Consider the following 16,600-nt stretch of genomic DNA (forward strand, 5'->3'; position numbering starts at 1 on the left):
TACCCTTTCATCCATTATCTTATAATGTTTATTAAGGTCACTATTATTCACAATTTGGGAGATAAGTCCTGCCATAAGCATTAGATGCTAGTGCTTTCTGTGTTTTATTCGTATCCTATTTTTGAAAGTGAGCTGTTAGCCTCTGAGCTTCATGGATATGAAGAAGATATATTATGAGCATTAATTTTATTCGCAGATCGATTGGCTGACTTCATCTCAGGCCTTTTCTCCAAGTGAGCACATGTAGCAAACAAAGAAATGAAGACAAACTAGGGTACGTGGGGTCTGGACCTGGACCTTCTGCTACAGAAAGAGAAAATGAGGAAGAGAGACAGAGATAGTGAGAGACACAGAGAGACAGAAAGAGGGGGATGAGGATGGAGGGAGCAAGACAGAGACAGACAGACAGACAGACAGGATGCAGGGATCACAAGCCATGCGGCCCTTGGCTTGCTCCTCTTCTTATCCTGACATGTTGAACCTGCTTGCACCCTGTTCGCAATGACGTCATCTAATTCCCACCTTAGCCCTTTAAAATTCTATGTGTGCCCTTTCTAACCTGGAACTGCACCCACCTGTGCCCTCATTCAATAAGAAAGAGACAGGAGGGGTGTTGCACAGTGTATATACTGCACTATATATATATCTTGCATGGCTTCAGCTGGACACCCCTTTGCAGGTGTGAAAGAGTCTGGAACTATCCAGATGTGAGTTTCTCAGCCCAGGAGGCCTTCAGTCTGGCTTGCTCAAATGCCATCTATTTTTGCCTCATTGATTTTTAGCTTCAGCTGGGACTGTGTTTACACATTCATTAGAAAGTACTTCGTTTCCCTTCCTTGCCTTTCTTTCTTCATCTGCTCTGCCTCTGGTGGTGGAAATGAATTCTTCCTGTGTTCACTCCTCAGCTGCTGAGACTCAAGAGCTTTCTTCTTGGGTACAAGCAGCATCTCCAGTGCCCACTGGTTTGTCCTGAGCAAATCAGCTTGGTTTATCCATGTCTGGCCAGAGAAGGTGCAGATGGTATTGTTTATGGAAAGTATGTGGGGTGTGCAGGTGTTTCTTTGGGTAGCCTCAGGCCTGCAGTGTTCCTCCGGAGAGATGAAGGAAATAGAAAGGATTATGGTGATAATTAAATGAGATGATGTAGACAGTGTTCAGCAAATATCAGGTCTTTCCTTACGCTGGGTATGGAATTTCTGTATTAGGGCCTAAGGGAAAGCAGACAAATGAGTTCCAATGACAGAAGCATGGCTGGGCTTTTCCAACTAGGTTGTCAATGATCCTGGACTCTGTGTCGTGGACCATTTTCTTTAACAAAAACATACCCCTCTCCCCCATAATAAGAGTGAGATAAACTCCTGGAAATCTGATCCTCATTGTGTCACTGCTATCGGAATCAGATTGTAACAGAGCAGATCAAAACACAATTCACCTTAAAACTATCAACACAAAAGTCAGAACTTGTAAGTTGCCTAAGCGGAGGCAAGCACGTGGAGCAATAGTGCCACCAAGTGGTAGGACTTTGCAAGACAGCTGGCAACATCAGCCTGGGCCAAGTTAACCCAGCCTCAAACTTCATCCAAGACTTGAGTGGTTAGAGCATAGGGTTCGTGGGTTTGTTCACACAGAGGAAGCTTCACATGCTTGTGCTGGTAATGAGGACAAGCAAGACCGTGGGATAGAGGTGTAGAAATGCAACTTCTCGAAAGGGAAAGCAATCAGCATTTTACTTAGTGACACAGGAAGTTTTTCACAAAATGTGTTTCTTGCATCCAGATCGCTTGGAGAGGCCAAAAAAGGTAAAGACTTCTGAGCCTCCACTTGGAGGTCTGAAGCAGTCACCGAGAGTTTTCATTTTTAATGAGGGACTAATATAGTCTCAGCCACCTTAAAGATTCTGTCACCAGGAAGTGAGCAGAAGCCCATGAATATACAACTGTGAAGTCTCATTGATTCATCCTACAGAACACAGTAAATGCAACCAACAGGAGGAAGAATGAGTATGTTTAAAGGATAGAGAAAGTTGAAGGGAAAGAAAGTCCTTAACATTATATCGGTACCTGTGTGTACATGCACATGTGAACTCACACTGTCTTACAACATGCAATTGGATGAGTATCATGTTTTTGTTGCTGGACCGAGGACTCAAACTTACCTTTCCTTTCTGTAGAATCAAAAAAAAAATCAGAAGAATGAAGAAGTAAGTAGGGGAGGCAGAGGTGAGAATGTTAAAAGGGGTGACATAAATCAAAATATATTAAACTGCTCTGTTAAGTGGCAATTCCTTTGTACAGCCACTTAAAGATAAGGCAAAAAAAAAAAAAAAGAGTTGCTGAGCTTAAACACTTGCCAACACATTTTCGTATGGATCAATCCTGGGGCTGTTTAAACCCCTCCCCCAATCTTCCCTCTAAATAAATGGGTTTCCAAATAAATGGATTCCTAAACAAATGAGTTTCTGGCTTTCAGTGGGTTACAGTCATTCCCCAAAAGGGAAAGGCATTGTTGGAGAGTAGATCTGTTTCCACTGTCATTTGTTTTCTCCCAGAGCCAGCAAGGGGCTTATAAGAGAGTGAAAATGTCATATATAGGGTGGATGAACTCAATAAATGATAGGAGGGAGGGAGGGGGGAGGGAGGGAAGGAGAGAGGGAGGGAAGGAGGAAGGTGCTGAGCAGACATGGAAGTCTCCCATCAGCCCTTGCCAGTGCCTGCTGCTCTACTTCAGTTCGCTTTGAGCCCTGCTTGGTTCCTGTGAGGAAGGCCTAGGTGCTCGGCTCCTTCTTGACGTCCATTAATGTGAGTTACACCATATATTCTAGATCTTTCGATAGCGTGAAACATAAAAACAAAGCAAACCCCCTAATTTCTGTCATTTGCCTATTTCTTGGGTGTGTGAGGTGTGTGACAAAGTACAATCTGAGAAGAAAAAAAGCAGTATGTGATACTTTGCCATACCCGTATAATCCTAATCAACCCAAGAGCACAAATAATGGTGACATGTAGGAAAATAATTCGGAAGGGATGAGTATTTGTTTTCTAATAGAATCCATTGACTTACCAATTTCATACAATTTATAACATAAACCATGCTTTATGTAGGATGCCTGTAACTGCCATAATCTGCTTTCATGAGCTGGAAGGATGCGGATCTGAGATGGAACTGGCTATGGGCAAGAAGAAGCCATTGGTGGAGCGGATGAACCTCCTGGAGAGGTCCTTCCCAGGCTGGCCAGTGGGGGCAGCAGAGTCTCATTGAAGGATTTTTTTTTTTTTTTTTTTTTCCTTTTCAGAGCTTCTGCTCTGGGCTTGGCCTCTCCTCTGGGTACTGCTGATTTCTAAGCCCCTCTGGTCAGCTCCCTAAGGCTGAATGGTATAAGATCTGCATGCCACTAATTCCCTCTGGGCCCATGGGCCTCGATCTCGGAAGCACAGGCATGGGTTCTGGCCCTGGTTCTATCTGGGCCTCACTGTCCTTATCCTAGGAGGAGTAAATTCAGTCAGGTGATCTGAAGTCTTTACCCAGCACCCCAGCTGCCCGTTCATGGCAGGAGTCCAGTCTCATGGACAGGATTTCCTCCCTCCTTCCTCCCCTCCCCCAGAAATTCCAGAGAGGGGTGCGGTTGTGCCAGTGGGTTGGCGTTAGCCTCAGGACCTTAGCCTTTGGTTTCTTGGGAAACACGTGGGGGAAACTTCCAGCCTGGGCCCTGGATCTCCCTTCCAGAGGAGATGGCAGGGGGCTGGGGCATCACAGCACACAGTGTGAACTTGCTAGAAATAAACACCGCTGAATAGACCATTTTCAAATGGTGACTTTTATGTTGGATGAATTCAGTGAACTATAGTTCCATATTTAAAAGCATTGGAGAGCTTTCTAAAGCAAGCAAGCAAGGAGGAAAAAGGGAAGTTCTTAAGGATAGAGGAGCGGAAGAGTGTTCTAAGATGTCTTATACCTGGTTCCCATTAGGGGATTTTTCCTTCTGGAATAGAATTGGGGTTGAGTATGTTTATCTTATTACTTGGTGTAATGATGTAATGTATTCGATCATCAGGGCTCAAGTGCTGAGTTCTAGGACAAAGGCAAGCCAAGCAACAAAACCCCCATTTCTGTCTGTGGTAAGGAGGGGGGGGAGGGAAGGCCCCCTCTGCTGACCCCCAGCCCGGCTTCCTCGGCTTTGCCTTTCCATCCATCCTAGCTCCCGGTTCTTGGTAGCATTCATACACCTCGCACCTAAGGGTCTCAGTAGCTCAGATCTCTTGTGGAAAAACCCCTTTTCTCTTTCATTCAGCTGATGTTGAGGTGGAATTTTCCAAAAGGAACTTTTCCTTAGAAATCCAGGGGAAGGGGACAATCAGTACAAAGTCTTAGAAAAAAAATCCTCATTTCATCAGAATGTAGGTTTCCATGAATACCAAAGCACAGTCCAAGTGGAGGGGAAGAGCGGAGGGACCCTTTCCTGGATCTCAAACCCGAGCAGGGTCTCTGCTCAGGAAGCCCCTTCTCTCTAGGGTTTCCTGCCCTTCCTGGGATGGGGAGGGAACTCCGCCCCAGGTGTTCCCTGGAGATTGAGTCTAGGAACCTTTCTTGGTGATGTTACCCAAGTAAGTTCCAACATCATGGGAGAACAGATCTGGAGCAAATCATAGCAACCCTCTGATAACTCATTCCTCCCAGCCACTCTGCATTTTCTAATGAAGACACTTAGGTGCAGAGACGGGAATTCTCTTGGTCAAGGTCTCCGGGAGTGTTAGGCTGGAAGGTACAAGCATGTGACTTCAGAGCCAGGCACAGGGAAATGTGGGAGCTGGGCTGGACAAGCTCCTCAGTGGTTCTAAAGGTCTAGGGTTTCAGAGGGGACTCCCTTGCTTGGAGAGTGTTGGTTCTCATGGAGCAGAATAACTGGGCTGTGGGAGAGCAGCCGCTCCACAGGGACTGGAACCCCGCTCACTGGTGTCCCTGTGAGCGTAGGCAATGGACCCTGTAAATGGAGCTGGGTAGGAATGATCAGGAGAACCCAGAAGCTCCCACAAGCCAGAAGTACAGAGAAGCCAGCGTTTGTCAACCTGCAGCTGAAGTTCAGCTAAGACAGACATTGCAGGCCCACGGTCGTGAGCCCAGAGGGGCACAGGCTGTGAGTCCGGTCTCACTTGGGATTGGCTGGCATTGCTCAGCTATGATTTCTGCCAGCCAAGCTCATGGATGTCCATGACTCAGTCCTAGCAGCCACTTGCGTGTCCTCTCAAGCCTGGAAGTCACTGGCCAAACTAGATGGGGTATCTACCCTGCCCAGTGCCCATTGACTGCAGGACACACCTCAGAGATATGTCCAGCATCTGGCTCACTTCCTGTGTGACACTCACTTCCTGTGTGACACCCACTCGGTGGCTGCCCATGGCAAGGGAAAAGTCTGGCTCAGGGGTCCCGTTTTGTTTAATGGTCCAGTCTCTGTTCTCTTCTCTGTCTCTCTGTCTCCTACACACACACACACACACACACACAACTTTCAAGGTTGGTGCACCAGAGCAATGGAACCCAGGTGTCCAGGCCTCCCTTCTACCCCTGGGCTCTGCCTGGCTCTGGCTCAGCTGACACAAGCCCACACTGTGTTCTCTCAGAATGTGTCCTGCTGTGTATTCTGGAGTCTTCTCTTCATTTGGTTTTGTCTGGGACCCTCCCAATCATTAAGGCTTCTTTTTTTTTTCATTCTTGAAATGTCATGGAGGTTAGAATCAAGATCCTAGTTTTCGTTGTGGTTGTGTTGTATTTTATGTGTGAGATTTTTCTGCCTCAGCCTCTAGGGGGATTTGAGTTCACAGGATCCATGTCAGGAAGTGGGCACACATGTAGCTGGAATATGGAAGGCATGAGGAGCAACCCCAGAAGAAGCCGATCCCTGCCTCAGCAGACAGCGTGCTGCCAAGGGGGTGTGGGAGGAAGGACTCAGGGCTAAGAGTCTACGCCTGCCCCACTAATCCCTGCTCTTGCTCAAGTGGCCTGGTAGCGGAATGCAATAACCTAGTAGCCACGTGATTCTAAATTTGCGTTCGTGGGGGGGAGGGGTAGGGTGTAGTTGAGATGAGAGGGAAGGGATGGTAGGGGAAAAAGGAAGGAGGAGTCAACAATGCTTGATAAGAAATGGACTCATTACCTTGCTCATGTAACTGTAACCCCTCTGTACAGTATTTTCACAATAAAAATAAAACTTATTTAAAAATAAAACTGCTTAAAATTGGTCTGAGGTCCTCACCTTTGACCAGGGTTAGTCCCGAGAAGAGATCTGACCACGGGTCTGTGGGAGTATCTTCCATGAAATCCTCTCTAGGATTGCCACAGGCGTGAGGCTAGCTTGATGGAACCAAGAGTGCAGAGGGGAGGATAGAAGCCTGTGAGCTGGTCCCTGAGCCAGCCACTCCTACACAGAGTCCATCCCCTTGGGTGATGGCCATCTGTGGTGATGGGCTCCAAGTGTTAATGAGTCTTGGCCCAGTAACATTGAGCAGGATCTGCCACTGGGGTAGACCAGATGGCCTGGCAGAAATGTGTTCCTTCTGTGTCAATAGTATTCATCAGGTTAGGCCTGGCTCACAGCTGGGACAATCCAGCTCCCTGGTGCTTGTTCCTTGCACTGAGGGCCTTGGGGCCGATCAGAAGAGCCAGCATAGGGGATAGCTGGGACTGGCCCGGTCTGAAGGCCCCTCAGTAGCACGGGGCAGCCATCTGTATGCCAGTGGGGCATGGCTGATGCTGGATTAAGCACTGTCAACTGGAAGATAGGTGTTGTTTTGTTTTGTTTAAGTGGGGTACCAAGGAATTGAATCCAGGGTCTCACGTATGCTAGGCAAACACTCCACCACCACGCCACACTCCCAGCTCCCTGGAAGATACTGTTTATACACAGAGTTCTATAAACAAATAAGCCAAAGGGAAGCTGGGATTGCCTCAGAGCGATTTCTGAAGCTTTGTTGGCAATTCCTAATTCCTTGATATCGTTCTAATGATATTTTACTTTTTGGCCAAAGACCATGGGCAAAACACCAATTAAAAATGTCGTGTTTGTTTTTCCATATTTCTCTCCAGTCTTGTGCCTAGTCATGTTATCCTGCGTATGTGGTTGTGACCAGATAGCAGACTGCCATGGATTTCATTTTCCAAAAATAGTCATGATGATATTCTGCCCGGGCATACTCTTCCAGAAACCTGTCACTTTTTTTTTTTTTAATCCTAGGTGGCATTGCTTTTCCTTCTTCTTGCAAACCAGGTGAGCCTTTGTGACTCACACAAGTAGACATGAAAGTGGCACTGCATGATTGCCAGGACTGGGTGCAAGGCACTGAATGAACTCCCTGGATTTCTAGCTGGAGGCCTTTGCCCTGGGAACCCAGCCATGATGTGTTGAAGAAGCCACAGCCAGAAATGATGTCCTAGCCAACAGAGCTGGCCAAGGGCTCAGCAGAGAGCCAGAACCAACCGCCAGATACACAGTGAACACAGGCCAAAGTCCCAGGATTTGGGGCCCAGATAAGCCATTTTGAAGTAATCTGCCTGAATCTCTCATGTTAAGTGGCTGTTTCAGGCCACTAAGATTTCAGGGATTTTTCCTTCCCTTCCTCCCTTCATTTTCTCATTTTTTCCTCCCTTCCTTCCCTTCTTTCCCTGCCCTCCCTGACTTCCTTCCCTTTCACTTTTCTCCCATCCTCCCTCTCTCTCTTTTTTCCTCTTTTCAAAACTTCATTGTTATTATTAAATAGTTGTATAAAGAGGTTACATTTCTATGAGTACAGTGCTTCTTGACAACGTCACCCCTTCCTTCATTCTCCCCCATTTCTCCCTCCTATCCCCACCCATAGTTACCTAGTTTAGTTTTTACTTAGTGTGCATTGAATACAATGACTTTATTTGCTTACCCTCCTTCCTACCCTCCCTCCCTTCCTCCTAGCCTCCTTCCTTCCTTCTTTCCTTCCTCTTTTTTTTGATAAGCAGTCTCACTATGAAACACAAGCCAGCCTCAAACTCTCAGCTTCCTGAGTGCTGGGATTACAGGCATGGACCACTACTCCTAGTTTAGGGTAACTTCTTATGCAGTTTAGTAGCTGGAACATATATACAGTTTTGTTTTATAACTCTTGAATTTATTAACATAAACATTTTCTCATGTTGCTTTATAGTCACTATAATTAGTTGATGGGCTACAAAACATTTTGAGTTGATCATTTAAATATTATACTATTCATGACCATTTCAATGACTTTTCATTTTATACTAGTTAAGTGATGGAGTATTTTTTTAAAAAGTGGTGCCTAAAAAGGATTTTTTTCATTGAATAGCTTTGCTGGGACAATTTCCCAGAAGTGGAATTACATTCTAGTGTGAACATTTATATGGAATCCCAAGTATACTACCAAAAATACTTCTCCAAATTCCATCAGTAGATTCTACCATAAATTATAGTTGAAAATTTTAGTATCTAAAAGCCCTTGAATTCATTTTGAATCAAAGTGAGACATAAGCCTGTAAGTACTTAAAGGAAAGCCTTTATTGTGTTATCATTGGCATTAGATAAACTCATTTATTTGAATTTTACTAATTTAACCAGTGGAAATTATAGTTTGTCATTATTTATAATTTGTATATCTTGGGTGAGTACTGAGATTTTAGAAATTGTTTTCACTCCAATTTGCATATATTTATTATCCAGTCATATAGTTAACATAGATGATTTATTATACTATATTTAATATATATTTTGCTTTTGTTTCTATTTTGTTTGAGACAGTCTCTTTTTGTAGCTAATTTTTGATGATTCTGATTACTGAGATTGCAGGCATGTACAACTATTCCTGGCTTATGAAAGTTCTTGTCACTGTTTTTTAAACTGTAAATCACAATTAGTAGGCTATGATGATTAACTGGCTCATGACCAACATTAAAGAGAAAGTCGAATAGAAACATTGGGGCCGGGCTGGGAAGGTGGCTCAGTGGTAGAGCGCTTGCCTTGCATGCATGAGGCCCTGGGTTCGATTCCTCAGTACCACATAAGCAAAAAGAAAAAAGCCAGAAGTGGCGCTGTGGCTCAAGTGGTAGAGCGCTAGCCTTGAGCTGAAGAGCTGAGGGACAGCGCCCAGGCCCAGAGTTCAGGCCCCCATGACCAGACCCCCCCCCAAAAAAAAAACATTGGGGCCTCAAACACATAATAAGTTTTGGGGGTAAAACATACTATGTAAAGTAAGAATTCAAGTGTGTATTGGGTGTGATATAAAATGTTTTTACTAGCGATGCAGCAAAAGTATTTTGAAAAGGTCAGCCTCATCAGGCATTTTTATTAACCTTTTATCATATTGGCACAAAGATTTCCCAAGCAGGGGTTTTCCTTCTCTATTGAATTATCTTTTTTTTGCTCTACTTTAATTTTTCATGTAGTCAAGCCCAGTGATCCTTTGTAATTTCTTATGTCAGTTGAAACAAGCGATTCATCTTCTTTCTATAAGGATGATAAATGATCCACTCCGTGTCTTGTCAACTCAGTCCTGACTGAAGCATTCTCTAGACACCCCCAAACTTAGAAAAATTCATGTCGGCTCAGCAAAATGCAAACGAAGAGCTCTGACCCAAATGTTATTACGGAGGGGTTACATAGAGAGTACAGATGATCGCGAGAACTCGCGGTCCTTTCAGAGTTGTCAGCTTCTGGGGCCTCAGTGAAATGAGCTCCTGTAAATGCCAGATAAGCAAACAGGAGGCGCATCATCAAAGATCACCACTGAAGGAAGGAGAAGAGGAAGTAAAGGTTGAAAATTCCAGGACACACAGAAGTACTTAGAATGCAATTTTGGGGACAAAAGCAATCAAAGCAGAGACGACTCAAAGGATCATGAGCACCATTGTTATAACTATTTATTCATATGGTTCATAAACATTTGTTCACATACTGTTTCTAAATAGTCACGATTTACCATGATCATGTATTTGTTTCTTGTGTGTCTGCTAGCCCTATCTTATCCACTTCCACCTGGGAGGTGTAGTATTCTTTTCATTTTACAAAGGAGAGAGTTGCAGGGCAGCAAGGCTATGAGATTCGCCCAAGGTCACCCAGCCAGTGGGAATCTGGAGTTTAACCTTGAAGCCAATGCTGTGTGTTCTGGCCCGTGAGCCCCCCTCCTCAACCCTCCCCCCGTTGGGAAGTAGAGTTTGCCACTGAGGAAAGAAAGTGACTGCCTGGAGATAGGACAACTTACAACCCGGGTGTTTGCAAGGGATATTTCGGTTATTCTGTGGGAAGCTGCCATGCGCCTCTTCCATGCTGGGGAGTGCCTCTCAGTGCACTAGATCTAGTCATCTGGAATAGAAGCAGCTTTGCCTGAGATAAAAAGGGGTGTTTTGTATTCTACCTGTCCTGGCCCTGGATCCCATTCAGATCGTAAACATTCCTAGCACCGTGCGGTTTCCAAGACCCAGCAGCGATGGCGGTGGCTCTCACACAGGCTGGGTAGCTATGCACACAGATTGGTTCCCCAGAGTGACCCTTTCCAGCCAGCTGTGGGGTATAGGGCAAGTCCTTCTCATTCTTATCATCAGGACCTTTAAGAGGGGCTGCGAGACAAAGCCTGGTCTGTGATAAGTGGGACATTAGGATTAATTATGTTATTATTATATGCTGTGATTATTGTGTTGAAGCTGATTGTGATGGCTTCTTGGATTTTAGAGGACAATCTATTTTAATAACAGCATAGAGAGTGAATTTCCATCTGTGTGTGTGTGTGTGTGTGTGTGTGTGTGTGTGTGTGTGTGTGTGAGTGTGGCAGTACTAGGGTTTGAACTCAGGGCCTTGAGCTAGCTAAACAAGTGCTCAACCTCTTGAGCACTTTTTAGGTTAGCTATCTTACACCTCACCCTCTTCCTGCCCAGCCCAGCCTCAGGGGCAACAGGTAGACATGCCAATCGTGTCTCAACTTTTTGCCTGGGGTTGGCTTTGAACTGTGATCTTTCCAATCTCTGCCTCTTCAGTAGCTGGGATTACAGGTATACACTGCCATTCCTAAATCAGCATTTATGTTGATTCTAGATGTTAGTTACCTGGCACTTTCTTAATTTACTTTTTCAATTTCCAGAATGCATGCTAGTGGAGTGGATTGATGGTAAGCCCAAGTTTACTTCTGTTAACTGACTATACTTAATGGTTTCCCTTTCCATGCTCACAAGTATCCTGGTTGGGACAAGAAACCATCTGGCCAGTCTATTTGGAGAACTATGGCTCCTGTCTCCCATGATCACTGCTCATTAGAAAAGGTCAGAGGCCCAAGCTGGTCTCCAGAATGAAGGTTCTTTTTCCTTTTCATGCCAAGGTCATTTCATCCAGCTTCAAAACCACATGAAGTACAAAAATCTATTGTTGATAGACAGAAGGAATTTTGACTTTCCAATCAAAATATTGAAAGGAAACCTCAAATTTGTGATACACTAGCAGCTCTACTTTTAAAATTAACAATCAAATAATAGATTGAGTGACATGTTCAATGAGTACTGTAATTGCAAAGTAGTTATGAGCATCAGTTTGTAACAATGGAAATTTGTAATGGTGGGAGGGGAATGCAGAAATAGGTGTGAATTTCCTGAGTGACAAAGTCACGTCAACATTTCTAGTGTTTTTTTTTTTTTACATGCACAATTAAATGCATTTTTTCCCCTGTCCAGGTCCTTGTTTGAATTATATCCACATTTTGGTGTGCCCTGATCTCAGAACTGCAGCATGAGGGTAGACACTTGGGCAGACAGGAAAGAGGCAAAGGGTATCAGTTTTACAAGAAAAAACCCTGGGATGGTTATAGATTTGGTATGGACATAGAAAGTAGAGGAAGAAAATGTGTGTTGTGGGATTTGTAGGATGTAGATGGATAGAAACAACAGTGTTTGACTGGGTTGTCAAATGTCTGTTGACCAGATAAATATTCTTCTAGGAACATGAATTTTCCCAGTGTCTTAGATCATGGACCTCAAAGTCTGATAGCTGGGTTTGAACCTCATTCTTACCACTAACCTATGGGTATGTTTCACAAGTCATTTAATTGCTCTGTGCCATGGCTTTCCTTCTGTTTGGTAGGAGTGATGACACATCCCTCACAAACTCACTCTGAGGATTAGGGATGGTGTATGCGTGTTGTGATCTAAGCTTTCTGACAATAGTATTGTCCCAGTAGGAGGTCCCTGAGAAAGTAGAGACTGTCCATCAAGTCCTCAAGAATGACCTGTAAGTGACCAGTAGGGGGAAACATACACCATGCTATAAGCTTAAGAGCATGGATGGAGTCACAGCTAGAGGAAAGTTTCCTTCAGTCCCTTTCGCTTGGCTCACAGCACCCTGAAGAGCATCCTGTACACGCTCTCAGGAGAGGAGGGAGAAGGAAGGGAGGACTAAGAGGGGGGAGAGAGAGAGAGAAAGAGAGAGAGAGAGAGAGAGAAAGGGGGGGAAGAAGAGAGGGGGGAGAGGGAGGGAGGGAAGGAAAGAGAGATTACTGAAGCATTGTCAGTCTGCTACTGGCAGGTAGGGAGCAGCTAAGGACCATTAGGGTGCATCTGTATCTGCATGCTTATGTATATATACAAAATACGTATATACATACAGTTATATATAACATAGATATGTATACCTAGGGAGAAATCTCCTTTTATATGCTAGAAAGGTAAGAAGTTGTGGACACCAAGACTTTGGTATTCTGTCCCTTTCTACTCTTATCCCCGTCTCTAGTCAATGAGGTGCAACCAATCAGAATGGTCGGAACATCACCCAGGAAGCAGACAAGCTGAAACACTGGGGATGAAATTGTTTCTAAGGGGAAATGTGTGACAGTGGAAGCGTTCATATGCTGGGGGGGGGGGGGGGGTAGAATTCTCTCTTTTTATGCCTCTTGGCACTCATGAATGCAGCCTTTAGTCCAGATTGGCCCACAGCTTGTTGGCTGCAGTGTCCAAAACAACGTCCGCAGGCCGGGCACACAGCAGTGCAGGTGACTTATAGAAAGGAACGGTGGGCAGGTATCTGAAGAGTAAGTTCTAGTCCTGGCTGTATTTCTAAGACCAGCAGGCGGCTTTTTGACATAGTCACCAAACTCTTCCTGTACCAAGAAGGCTGGGACCACATGACCTCTGAGATGGTCCAGCACAAATAGGCTGCGTGCTGGTGACCCGATGTGCTGAGCCACGGTGCCGGGGAGGAGGCCCCGGCACTTCCCCGTGGCGCTCGGGCCCACGTGGACTGTGCAGCCATCCTCTGCTGGGTCCATCTGTCCCATTTCCATGTTTGTCCTATGTTCTGGCCCTCAGGTCCTCTCCAGACCTGTCCAGGGGTCAGGGCCACATTTTCTGGTTTCTTTGGACCTGTGTTCTAGTTTCATCAAAACTTAAAATTGTCTCCTGTACTATGCCCTAAGGGTAACCCTCCCTTCCTTGGGTCCCAGTTTGGGGCATTGCGAATTCAAAATCTTTTTCTTTTGTAACCACTTCTCTCACTTCCTTACTATAGGAAAATGACTTCCATCTGAAAACTCTGGAAGCTGCCTATCACTAGTGTTATGCAAAACCACAAGAGGAAGGTGTGTGTGTGTGTGTGTGTGTGTGTGTGTGTGTGTGTGTGTGTGTGTGTGTGTGTGTGTGCATGTGTGGTGCTGGGGTTGGAACTTAGGGACTTAGAGAGCAAGCACTCTACCACTGGAGTCATTCCTTCAGCCTGTGTGAGAGAGATTATTTTTGGAAGACAGTTTTATTAAAATAACTTCCTCTCCCTCCCCCATTCTTTTGCATGTAACTGGCCACGTGCACTTTTCTGTGTCAGGAGGTCAGAAGACAGAAATAATTGTAATGACTAACTTCAATGTAATCCAGTTGGAAGACTATAGAATCAGGATATGGAACTGTTGACTAGCTGTGAGATATTTGTCATATCGGTGGGTTCATCGTGATTTAAGTTCATCAGCTAAATCTTAGTCATGATACATAACTCTTAACAGGATTGTTGAAAAGTCAAATGAGGTCATTTATGCAAAACTTGGTTTATAAGAAATATGTATATGCATATCCACATGTGAAACAAAATAAATCCCTGCACGCTGTTTAAAGATGTAAAATAAAACACATGCCGGGTACTGGTGGCTCACACACATAATCTTAGCTACTCAGGAGGCTGAGATCTGAGGATTGCAGTTCAAAGCCAACCTGGTCAGGAAAGTCTGTGGGACTCTTATCTCCAATTACCCACTAGAAAACCAGAAGTGGCACTGTGGCTCAAGTGGCAGAGCATTCGCCTTGAGCTGAAGAGCTCAGACACAGCACCCAGGCCCAGAGTTCAAGCCCCACGACCAACCAAAAAATAAAACACACATCCTTAGAACACTGATAGAAAGATTGTCTCTCATCCTTGGGTGTTAAATACATCATTTTCCGGCTTTTACAGATAAGTTCATGACCTATGGTTGAGTCCTAAAAACATGCCATTTTGTTTGCCATTTTTGAACTTTGTATCAGTAGAAGTTTACTTTGTACATTTTCAGTAGTTTTTTTCTTAAACCTGAGATTCTGTTCCTGAGATTCATTCATGAGGAGGCAGATGGCCATAGTTCGTATAACATGAAATCGTGCTACAACAGATTTATGCAGATACACAGGTAGATGCCCTTTTCCAGGTTAAAGACATTTTCTTCTTTTCCTTGTTTACCAAGAGATTATATCATGAGATGATGTTGCAGTTTATTAAACATTTTTTTGAGTATATAATTTATGTGGTGGGTTGCTCTATGTTTAGTAGTAAATCAGTAGTGCATTCCTGAGCTAAAACCCTGTCATTTTTTAAAATACACTATCGAATGTTATTAGATTTTGTTTAGGATGTTTGCCTCTGTGTTATTTAGTGAGATTTAGGCTGTAATTTTCTTTTCTTGAAGTGTCTTGGTCTGCTTTTAGTATCAAGGTTGCGTTAACTGCATAGAATGAATCTGAACATATTTCCTCTTAGCCTGTGTTAGGATTTGTTAGACTCTGCATTTTTGTCTGCACCAGGAATGTTATACACATAAAAGCAGATGAATAATCTAAGTTAGGTTTATTATCTTTTCTTTGAAAAGACTGGTCTTTCTCAGTATTTAATCATTAGAATTTATAGAAAAATTGTGAAGAGTTCCCATATACTTAACACCATGGCATTTATTGATACATTTGACATAATTAGTGAGACAATACTAACAGACTATTTATTATTAACTCAAGTTGATTGCAGATTCCCTTAGCAACAACCAGATACTCTTTTCCCAGCCAAGGTCTTATCTACATTTAGTCAGCCTGTTTCTTGTAGGCAACTTTCAGTAGTGATCGTTTTCAGACTTTTTGTTGATCTTGATTGTTTTGAATAGTACTGGCCATATAATTTTACAGATATCTCTTCATATTCGTCTGATGTTGTTCTCATGATTGGACTAGGATTTTAGTTTTGAGGAAGATCATAGAGATCAGGTGCTAATCTAATCTTGTCAGACCAGGAGTTCACATTTATCAGCATGATGTAGCAGCATGATCTTGCAGGTAAGCTTTGATTACCTGGCAATGACATTTTATACATGTACAAGTTATCATTTGTATTGTAATGGGCTATCACTAGAATAATGAGACAAGAATCTCACAGAACTTGATCCAAGGTTCATTTCTACCATTAAATTGTATGTGAACTTTTGTCACTTGTGATCCTGTTTTTCTATGCAAGTAGTCTGAAGATAAACTATTTTGTACTATCACATTGCGATGTATTTCTTCTAAATTGTAGGGAGTTGTCAGGTTGCAGGTTATGGAGTCCCTCATCAAGCTGTGAACACTCAGTAGCTTTAGGAAAGGCACCTGAGGTGAGGAACTGGGGCCCCATTGCCTATGGTTGAGGGTGCCATCTTGGAATCGGATCAACTGCCCGTGTTTTAACTACTACCGTGAAAGATGTCACACTGAGGTCTTTAGAGATAAAGGCAGCTATGGGTGTGATTTAGGCAACTGATTTGTCCTGTTACAGAGTCTGCTCTGGGACTTTAGGGGTAAGTTAAGGTTTTCAGCTTAACTTGGGGTTAAGGTAGAACCTGCCTACAACAGAAGAGCTAAACCAATGTGCTGAGAAGATACTGGGAAAGGTCATCGGATAGGGAAGGGCCACTGTGTGCAGGTGGGGCTCTGAGTCTCTCCCACAGCTTCACAATCCCTTTATTTCTGGGGTAAGGCCTAGTAAACACTACTGCCCACTTATACCTTTGTGTGCTCAGGTGTGTGTCTCAACACCAATAACCTGCAAGTTAATATAACTTGATCAGATAGGCTTATCATCATCCCTGTGTCAGGTCAATACTGTGTATTCTTATCCATTTTCTTGTCTTTATTGTTGCTCAATTAACACCTGCCATTGTTCTTCATGGGTAGGAGGACCAACCAGATGATCTGTGGAAGTAAATACGGGATTATGTCCCAGCCCAGCTTTAATGCTGTGGTGTGCAGCATGATGAGTGAGAAATATGTGGAGAGTGAGTAACTCTTTAAGACCCTGGGCTGAGCCTAGCTGGATTCCCTCCATCTCCATCCTCAGACC

The sequence above is a fragment of the Dipodomys spectabilis genome, unplaced genomic scaffold (assembly GCF_019054845.1).
Source record: "Dipodomys spectabilis isolate Male_0828 unplaced genomic scaffold, ASM1905484v1 ptg000519l, whole genome shotgun sequence".
Lineage (NCBI taxonomy): Eukaryota > Metazoa > Chordata > Mammalia > Rodentia > Heteromyidae > Dipodomys > Dipodomys spectabilis.